Raw genomic sequence first — 9,407 nt, 5'->3', positions numbered from 1 at the left:
CTTCCTCTTCTCTTTCCTATTTTCTCGTGTAGCTCAAGGTGGCCTCAAACTCGCTATGTTTGAGGCTCCAGTGCTGGGATTATAGGCATGCATCACCACACCTGTCGTTTTTCAATTATGGTATTTATTTATTTATTTATTTATTATTTATTTATATTTATGTGTGCGTGGGCACGTATGCGGTCCATGTCCAGGTGTGTTGTTTCTATTATTTTTCACCTCATCCCAGGTGGATTTTCACCAGTTGTGCTGCTCCACAGTTACATCCAGACAAGATGATGCAAAACCAAATATTCAGACAGGTTTTTGCTTCCTTAAAATCATTAATTTCCAGTGCCTCTGCTTTCTTAAGAACTTCACCAAATGGTTCTATAAATACTTTATGTAGGAGATTTCAAAGTGCATGAGGAGAAATGGGCATAAAGTCTTTCCTACTTGATTATACTGATTGAAAGCAGAAATTTTAATTATTGTTTCTCTCTACCGAGCTCATCTGCTCAGAAGAATTTAGTGAATGAAGGAAACTGCCCCAAGACGGGAGCATGGGAAACATGGGCGAGTCACAGATGGCTCCAAGCATCAGGTTTTCTAATTAGGATCAAGGAAAACTTTTGCTAAAACTGGAATTTTACATAATAGTAAGCAATTTAATTTAATAATGGCTGTTAAATGAGATAATCTACTGAGCTACGGGCACAGCACTAGCCAACCAGCTCAGTAACTAATGTGTTCATAATTGTGTTTTGACAACATGCCACAGGTGGAAGCCCTAATCCAGTATCTGCTGACTTTATAAGAACGGCAAGCTTGTGGGGTTGGAGCCATATCTGAAAGGTTAAGAGCACTGGCTGCTCTCGCAGGGGACCCAGGTCAGTTCCCAGCACCCACATGGCGACTAAAAACCACCTCTAACTCCAGTTCCAGGGGATCTGGCGCCCTCTTCTGGCCTGTACTGGCATTATATGGCATGGTGCACTTGCAGGCAAAACTCATACACATTAAAAAAAAGAAAAGAAAATTAGCATAGACAACAGGATTGTGCATGTACAGAAAAAAGGCTATGAAGCTGGGCGTGGTGGCGCTCACCTTTAATCCCAGCACTCTGGAGGCAGAGGGAGGTGGATCTCTGTGAGTTCAAGGCCAGCCTGGTCTACATAGTGAGTTTCAGACCAGCTGGGGCTACAGGGGAGACCCTGTCTCATTAACTAACTAACTAACTAACTAGCTAACTAAATAACTAACTAAATAAATCTATGAAAGGAACAGTAAGAACACAGTTCACAGTTGCCTACAAAGGAAGGAAAGAGGCCTCAGGAGAAACCAAACCTGAGCATACCTTGATCTTGGCTTTTCAACCTCCAGAATCATGAAGAAGGAAATTTCTGTTATTTAAGCTACCCAGTTGATGGAATTTTGTTATGGCAACCCAAACAGACTAAAACAGATTTTAAAAATGTTAATGTTGTTATGTGTGTATGTATATGTATCTGTACATGTGAGGGCACTCAAGGAGATCAGAAAAGGGCATTCTTTGATCATGCAGTACCCCAGTACCCTTCTCTCCATTTGCTTTCTTCTTCTCTGATGGCACTTTTTACTTTCTTTTTAAAAAATATTTAATATTTTTTTATGTGTATGAGTGTATTGCCTGCATGTATGTAAGTGCACCTATGCATGCAATGTCCACGGAGGTCAGAAGAGAATGTGAGATGCCCTGGAACTGAAGTTACAGGCAGTTGTTAGCCACCATGTGGGTGCTGGGAACCAAATCCTGGTTCTCTATAAGAGCAACCAGTGCTCTTAACTGCTGAGCTGTCTCTCCAGCCCTGTGCACCTTTTACTTTCATGTCACCATTTTATTTTAAGCCAGGGTCTCACTAGTTCTGGCAAGCCTGGAGCTCACTATGTAAGCCAGGCTGATCTTGAACTCATAGAGCTCCATCTGCTTCTGCTTCCCGGGTGCTAGGATTAAAGACCTATGCCACCACACTCAGCCCCTGATTTTTTAAAAATTTATTTATATTTTATGTGTATGAGTGTATTACCTGCATGTAAGTGCACCTGTGCCCTCAGCGGTCAGAAGACAGCATCAAAGTCCCTGGAACTGGGAGTTATGGATGGTTGTTAGCCACTATGTGGGTGCTGGGAATCAAACCCAGGTCTACTGGAAAAGCAGCCAGTGCTCTTACCCGCTCAGTCATCTCTCCAGCCCATCACCTATATTTTTTTAGGATCCACATATGATAGAAAACATGCCATACTTGTGTTTCTGTATCTGGCTTTGTTGTGTGGCTGTTTACTCCAGGTTTGACATGACCATTGCCATCTTGAATCAGAACAGGTACAACCACCTGCACGTGACCCTCCATTACATCACTTCATGGAGGGCGTGGGGATACTCAATAGGACTCAAGGGCCCCAGAAGCTTTCACAAGATCCTCAATGAGCCCCCCCCGCCAAGGTTATATACGAGGAAAACCATTGACTAGGAACCCTCCCACACAGTGTAACTGCCCAATCATTGCCTGACGAGACTCCAGTGGTGCAGTTCTGTGTGTGTCCTCCATGCTATGGGTGGGACTCTTGAGTGGCCCAGGAGATGTAGTTCCTTTGAGTCAGCCATACGTCTCTAGGTAACCCCAATAAATGTATTGGTTCACCAACCCAGACAATCCCCTATGAGGAAATGTTAATGGGCCAATTTCAGTGAGGACCATGTGAAGCTCTTTGGTCTTTCAGTGTTCACTCTGGGGTAAGTAGAGGTTTCTTTATTTTACCCTAGGAAAAGCTATGGGGTAGGCTTATTATATTTGTGATGGATAGTTTGGTTGTCAACTTGACATACCTGGGTAGATGTGGAATTGGGGAATTGCCTCCTCTGGACTAGCCTGTGGCCATGTCTGTGGGACATTTTCTTGCTTGTTGAGTGATGTGGAAGGGCCCAGGCCACTGTGGGTGGTGCCATCCCTGGGCATGTTGTCCTGTATTGTATAGGAAAGCAGGTTAAGCACAGGCCAGGAGAGGAAGCCAGTAAGCAGTGTTCCTCCATGGCCTGTGCTTCAGCTCCTGCCTCCATAAATTGATAGTATGTTTTAAAAATATTTTACTATTTATATGTACATGTATGTCCATGTATGTACACATGCTTGCAGAGATCCTCTGGAGTTGGAGTTACAGGTGGTTGTGAGCCACCAGATGTGGGTGCTGGGAACTGATCTTGGGTCTTCTAGAAGAATAGCAAGAGCCAGCTCTCCAGAGTAACGGATAGTGTTTTAAGCTGATACACGGGTGATAAATTGTTGCTCAGCAATAGAAAACGAGTAAACCCTAAATTATGAATAAGTAAGGAATTGTAGCACATGTCTGCTATCCCAGCACTTGGGAAGTAAAGGCAAGAGGGGGTCAGTTCAGGGCAGATCCTGTCTCAAAAAACGAAAAGAAAAAAATAATTAGTAATAAGTAGAGACCCACATTTGCAGTGATCTGCAGCTTAACTAACAAGGGTGTAAGATATTAATGATAAGCAAATTTAGGTAAAAATTGGTACATAAATATTCTTTCTAATTTGATTTTTGTAACTTTTTGTTTGTTTGTTTTGGTTTTGTTCTTTTTTGAAACAGGGTCTCCATGTAGCCCCAGCTGGCCTGGAACTCAATATGTAGACCAGGCTGGCCTTGAACTCATAGAGATCCGCTTGCCTCTGCCTCCCAAGTGCTGGGACACAGGTATGTGCCACCACACCCAGCGCGATTTTTGTAACTTTTTGTAAGTTCCAAATTATTTCAAAGAAAAGATCAGTGACCATCTTTGTTGGTGTTTTCCGTTGTTTTGGTAAGCATTAGTTTATCTAAAACTTTAACTTGGGCTAAGTGTGGTGGTGCCTGTAATCCCAGCACTCAGGAGACAGACAGGTGAATCAATGTGAGTTCCAGAGCAGTCTGGCCTTCTTTGTAGCAAGTTCCAGGCCAGCCAGGCCTACATAATGAAATCTTGACTGAAAAAAACAAGACAATACAAAAAAACAACAAAACAGAAACCTTAAGTTGTTCTTTGCTGGGACTCAAAGATTAATTCAGTTTGGTTGAATAATAGCTAATTGCTAAGATTCCTACTATGTCTCAAACACTATTCTAAGTGCTTTACATATCTGAACTTGTTTAAATGTTACAACAAAATACCTGTTCTCCCTCTCTGAGTGCTGTGGGTTGAACCCAGGGCCTCATGCATGCCAGGCAAGCATTCTACCACTGAACTACCCACCCAGTACTGGTGCAAGTACTGTTTTTATCTCCATTCTATAGTTGAATATACTGAGGCATAGAGAGGTTAAGCAGCTTGTCCCCGGTTCTACAATTCCTATTTAAAGTATCTGACTCTGGACTCATCCTCTACATGGTCCCTCACCAATGGTTTACACATGCCATTTTAAATTAATATCATGCCTGTTATCTGTTTTGAGTCTGACATATTTGTTTTGGAATTCAAAATATTGTGCACTTTGATTAAAAAAAATAGAAAAATACAAATACCTTAAATTCACTGTTTCTTTCTTTATTAAAACTTTTATATTCAGCCGGGCATGGTGGTGCATGCCTGTAGTCCCAGCACTTGGGAGGCAGAGGCAGGCGGATCTCTGTGAGTTCAAGGCCAGCCTGGTCTACATAGTGAGTTCCAGGACAGCTGGGGCTACAGGGAGATCCTGTCTCAATAAAAGGCCAAAAAAAAAAAAAAACCTTTTATCTATATTTTATGTGTGAGTGTTTTGCCTGCATGTATGTAAGTGCATGCATGCAGAGTCCATGAAGGTCAGAAGAGGGTATTTGATCCCCTGAAACTGGAGTTACAGGTGGTTGTTAGGCACCCCACCATGTAGGTGCTGGGAACTGAATCTAGGTCCTCTGCAAGAGTAAGCAGTGCTCAGTGCTCTTAACAACTGAGCCATATCTCCAGCCCCAAATTCACTTTTCTTCTTTTTTCCTTGGGTCGGGGGAGCTCTTTTTGAGATCTGGTCATGGAGACCAGGCTGGCTTTGATCTCACAGAGATCTGCCTGCCTCTGCCTCCCAAGTGTGGGGATTAAAGGTATGTATCACCAAGCCCAGAAATTCACTGTTTCTTAAACTACTATTGTAAAGATTAAATGAATTGAATGACAGTGTGTGAACTTTTACTAAGCACTTATGTGTATAAAGTACTATTTATTTTTTCCTTTCATTTATTGTTAATATCCTTAAGAGAATAATATTGACCTAACTGTGTTATGCCATGAAATATTTTTGTTTGCTTGCAGTGCTGGGGATGGAACCAGGACCTTGCTCATGTTAAGCAAGTACTCTACCACTGAGCTATATCCCTGGCCCTTGATTTTTTTGAGACAGGTTCTCATGGTGTATCTCAGAATGATCAAATTTGCCATTTTCTTGTCTCAGTCCCCTGAGCACAGGAAGGTACAGTCAGGTACCACCACATCTGGCTATAAAGGGTCTTTAGGGGTGGTCTCCTCTTTAGGAGTGGTCGATGGATATATGCCTTGAACTCATAAGCAGCATGTTAAAATGATTATAATATAGTGGCTGGAGAGATGGCTCAGCAGTTAAGAGCACTGGCTGCTCTTGCAGAAGACCCAGGTTCAGTTCCCAGCACCCACATGGCAGCTAACGACCATCTGTAACTCCAGTTCCAGGGGAATCTGATGCCCTCTTCTGACCTCTGTGGGCATTACACAACATGGGTACACTTAGCTACATTCAGTCAATACACTCATACTAAAAATAATAAATAAAATATTTTAAAAATTATATAACACAATAGAAAATATTTAGACAGGACACAGCCTACATTAAATATAATTTCTGTATAAGTAAGTATTGATTGGTTACATGTAGATAATTTGGAGACATTTAGTCAAATTTACTAATTTTAGTTTGGGAATTTAAAAATTTGGGGGGAGGTAGGGAGATGAGTCAGTGGATAAAGTGTTTCCCAGTAAAGCATGAAGACCTGAGTTCAATTCCCAACACCCATGTAAAAGCTAAGTGCAACTGTAATCCCAGTGCTGGGGAGGGGGAGACAGGAGGCTCCCTGGGACTTGCTGGCCAGCCAGCCCAGTTGAATCTGTAAGCTCCAGGTTACTGCGAGGCTGTGTCTCAAAAAAGTGAGGTGGAGAGGCTGGAGAGATGACTCAGCGGTTAAGAGCACTGGTTGCTCTTGCAGAGGGCCTGGGTTTGATTCCCAGCACCCATATGGTGGCTAACAACCACCTGTAACTCTAGTTCCAGGGGATCTGATGTCCTTTTCTGACCTCTACAGGCATTGCATAACACAAGTGCACTAATTGACATGCAGGCAATACACTAATGCACATAAAATAAAAATAATAAAATATTTTAAATTTAAAAAAGTACCTTCTGCGCTTTCAAAGGATTGGGTTTGGTTCCCAGCATACACATGGTGGCTAACAACTGTAACTCCAGTTCCAAGGGATCCGACACCCTCTTCTGGCCTCTGCAGACATTGCATGCATGTGGTATACTTACATGCACGTGGACAAAACACAGATATACAGAAAATGAAAATAAAAATTGTTTAAGGTGGAGAGTGACAGGAAGATACCTGATACCCTCCTCTGGCCTCCACACACATCTGGCGTACACATGTACATGCTTGTGCATCCCCGCACAAACACATAAATAACTTGGGGACCAATCATTTTTTCACAGCTCTTAAACAGTTGCTAAAATCTTCTAGGACCTGCTCAGCCTCTCAAATGCAATCACTTCTGGGTGTGGACTCTGGCAAGAAAAATGATGGCTGTTCAACACATACAAAATCAGAATTAAATAAGAATAAATTCTTTTATTCTACTGCGTTGGAGGGTGACTACAGTTAGCAATAATGTATATTTCAAAATTCTAGGAGGGTTTTGAATGTTTCACCAGAAAAAGATAAATGTGAGGTGATATGTTCCATGTCCTGATTTGCTCATTATACAGTGTATACATGTGTCAAAACATGACACTGCTCCCCATAACTCTGTACAGCTACTATATGTCAGAAATAACACAAAAAGAAAAATAGAAATCAGTGTTGAAGGAATGTTAAGAAAGACGCTTCCACTAGGGGGCTCTCCTTCCTTTCCATGAAGATGGTATCTTCTGGTTTGGGGAGCAAACAGATTTGGGGTCCAGAGCAGGGAAGGGTGTGTATATATACATCTCCTGCATGCAGAATATCAGACAATACTTCCAAAATTGCATATGATTAGTTACTGTATCAGTCGGTGCAAATATGTTCTTGCACTTTATACAAGCAGGTTCAGTTGAAAGCAGCTACTGGAAACGCTTGCAGAGGGATGGGGTACACGCCCCTGGATGACTAGTAAATGTGAGAGACAATTTTGCTGCCTAGGAAATAACTGAAAACCAAGAATCTACATAAATGCAGGTAGGTTTCTGGTGGCTTTGTTAGGAGAGAACATTCTTGAATCTGGTGGCAATTTTGCTTGGTGCAGGCTTGTCTTTTTCCTGGAGCCCTGGACAGGATTGTGATTAATGTCTGTGCTGAGCTGTCAGTTTCCAGACAGGGGTTTTATAACACGAGAATGTGGAGGTGGATTTAAGCATCACTTGAAGGTCTTTTCTAGATCAAGATTCAATGAGTTCTTGTCCTTTCAATAATCACTTAAACTCAAATGCTCCCCCAATAATTCATCCTTCTCCTTTTTGGTGGTTGTGCAGTGTAAACTTGGGGTGCAGGGAAGGAGCCTGTGTTAGTTGACATAGTCTTGGCTCCTCCAACTCAGTCCATTAAAAATCCTGAGTTGCCCTGCACACTGGCCCTAAAGAAGACTTGTTGAATTTTAATTTTCCCAGAAAAATGTCCTGATTTCATGTAAAATTAAAGACAAGAATTAAAGTTACACAAGTCCCTTTTTCTCTTTGGATTAATCATTGCTGTTTTCTTTCTGTGGGAACATTTCCATCACAGAATTTCTACAATAAAAATTGCATGATTTGCCTGGCATGGTAGTGCATCCCTTTAATCCCAGCCTGGTCTCTGTAGTGAGTTCCAGGCCTAGAAGGACAGGCAAAGTAGGTTTTACATTTGGGCAAGTATAAGGATTTTCACCTCTAGCTTTCCACTGAACTTTGCTTTGTGTACCCCTTGATAAGAAATCTTTGGGGTCTGGAAAGATGGCTCAGTGGTTGAGTATGCTTTGGTGCGTTCTCAGAGGACATAAGTTCATTTCTCAGCGTTCATGTTAGCCAGTCCAGAACCACCTGTAACTCCAAACTCCAGGGCATCTGATGCCCTCCTCTGGCCTCCAAGGGCACCTACACACAAGTGGCATGCACACGAGCGTGCGTGCGTGCACGTACACACACACACACACACAAATAAATAAATAAAAATAAGAGTATTAAAACAAAACTCCCAAATCTTTGGGGGCTTGGGGTGTCGCTAAGTGACAGAGTGCTTGCCTAGCATGCATGAGGCTCTAGGTTTGAGCCAAAATAAAGTCTTTCCATGTGTCTATCCTTGCATGCTGTGCAATTAGAGTGAAGTTAGGAATGAGTCTCCGGTGTGGACTTTTCCTCCCCTCAAGAATTAGTATTGAACATTTTAGTTCTGACAGGCTTAAGGCACATTTCTGTTTACAAAGTCGAGCTTCTGAAATTGCAGTTTATTCATATGTGAAGAGTCTGTCTTAATAATGTAGGAAACACAAGGTCATTTTCACTTTTGCAGTTGTGGAAAGGAAAAAATGCACATTTCGCCATTGTGTAACCCGCCTGGCGGGGATGAGGATGGTCTAGAGATATTACGCACCTCCCTTGGCTGGCGGACTGTGTAACAAGACACCATAGGGAATTGGAATTTCACCTGGAATCTCATGCTGGGAAAAAGAAAAGGCTGAAGCCAGGGGAGGAATGTGCCCCCCAAAGAGATTTCACAGTGCAGCATCATGACCGGCAGGCCCACACTGATCAGGACTGCTAAGCTCTACATAACTTTGGCCCTCTACTTAAACCTTACCATCACATTAGATGGACTTGGTATGTGTGTGTATGTGTATATGTGTTTTATTTGGGGGGGGGGGGTTGCCAGTAAATCACTATGCCTCTTTCCAATGTGGCCACATTGAAGAAATCTTTTTCTGCTTTTATTAATACTTTTTTGGCTTATTAAGAGCAGGTAGCCTAACTTGGTTTATTGGAGTGTCATAACCCAAGCCTTGACCCTAACTTTGATAACAATTGTTCACAATGGGATGGAGGGGCCGGTGGGTAAGAGCCTGTACTTGGAAACTAGACCTCAGTTTGAATTGTGGCATAATAATATACAGGATTGTGATTTAAAACTAGTTATTCAACATCTGTTAGCTTAAACGTCCTTCCTTGTGGCATG

This window comes from Nannospalax galili, unplaced genomic scaffold (assembly GCF_000622305.1).
Source record: "Nannospalax galili isolate Female #2095 unplaced genomic scaffold, S.galili_v1.0 scaffold336, whole genome shotgun sequence".
NCBI classification, from domain to species: Eukaryota; Metazoa; Chordata; class Mammalia; order Rodentia; family Spalacidae; genus Nannospalax; species Nannospalax galili.
Note: the sequence above shows the minus strand (reverse complement) of the source record.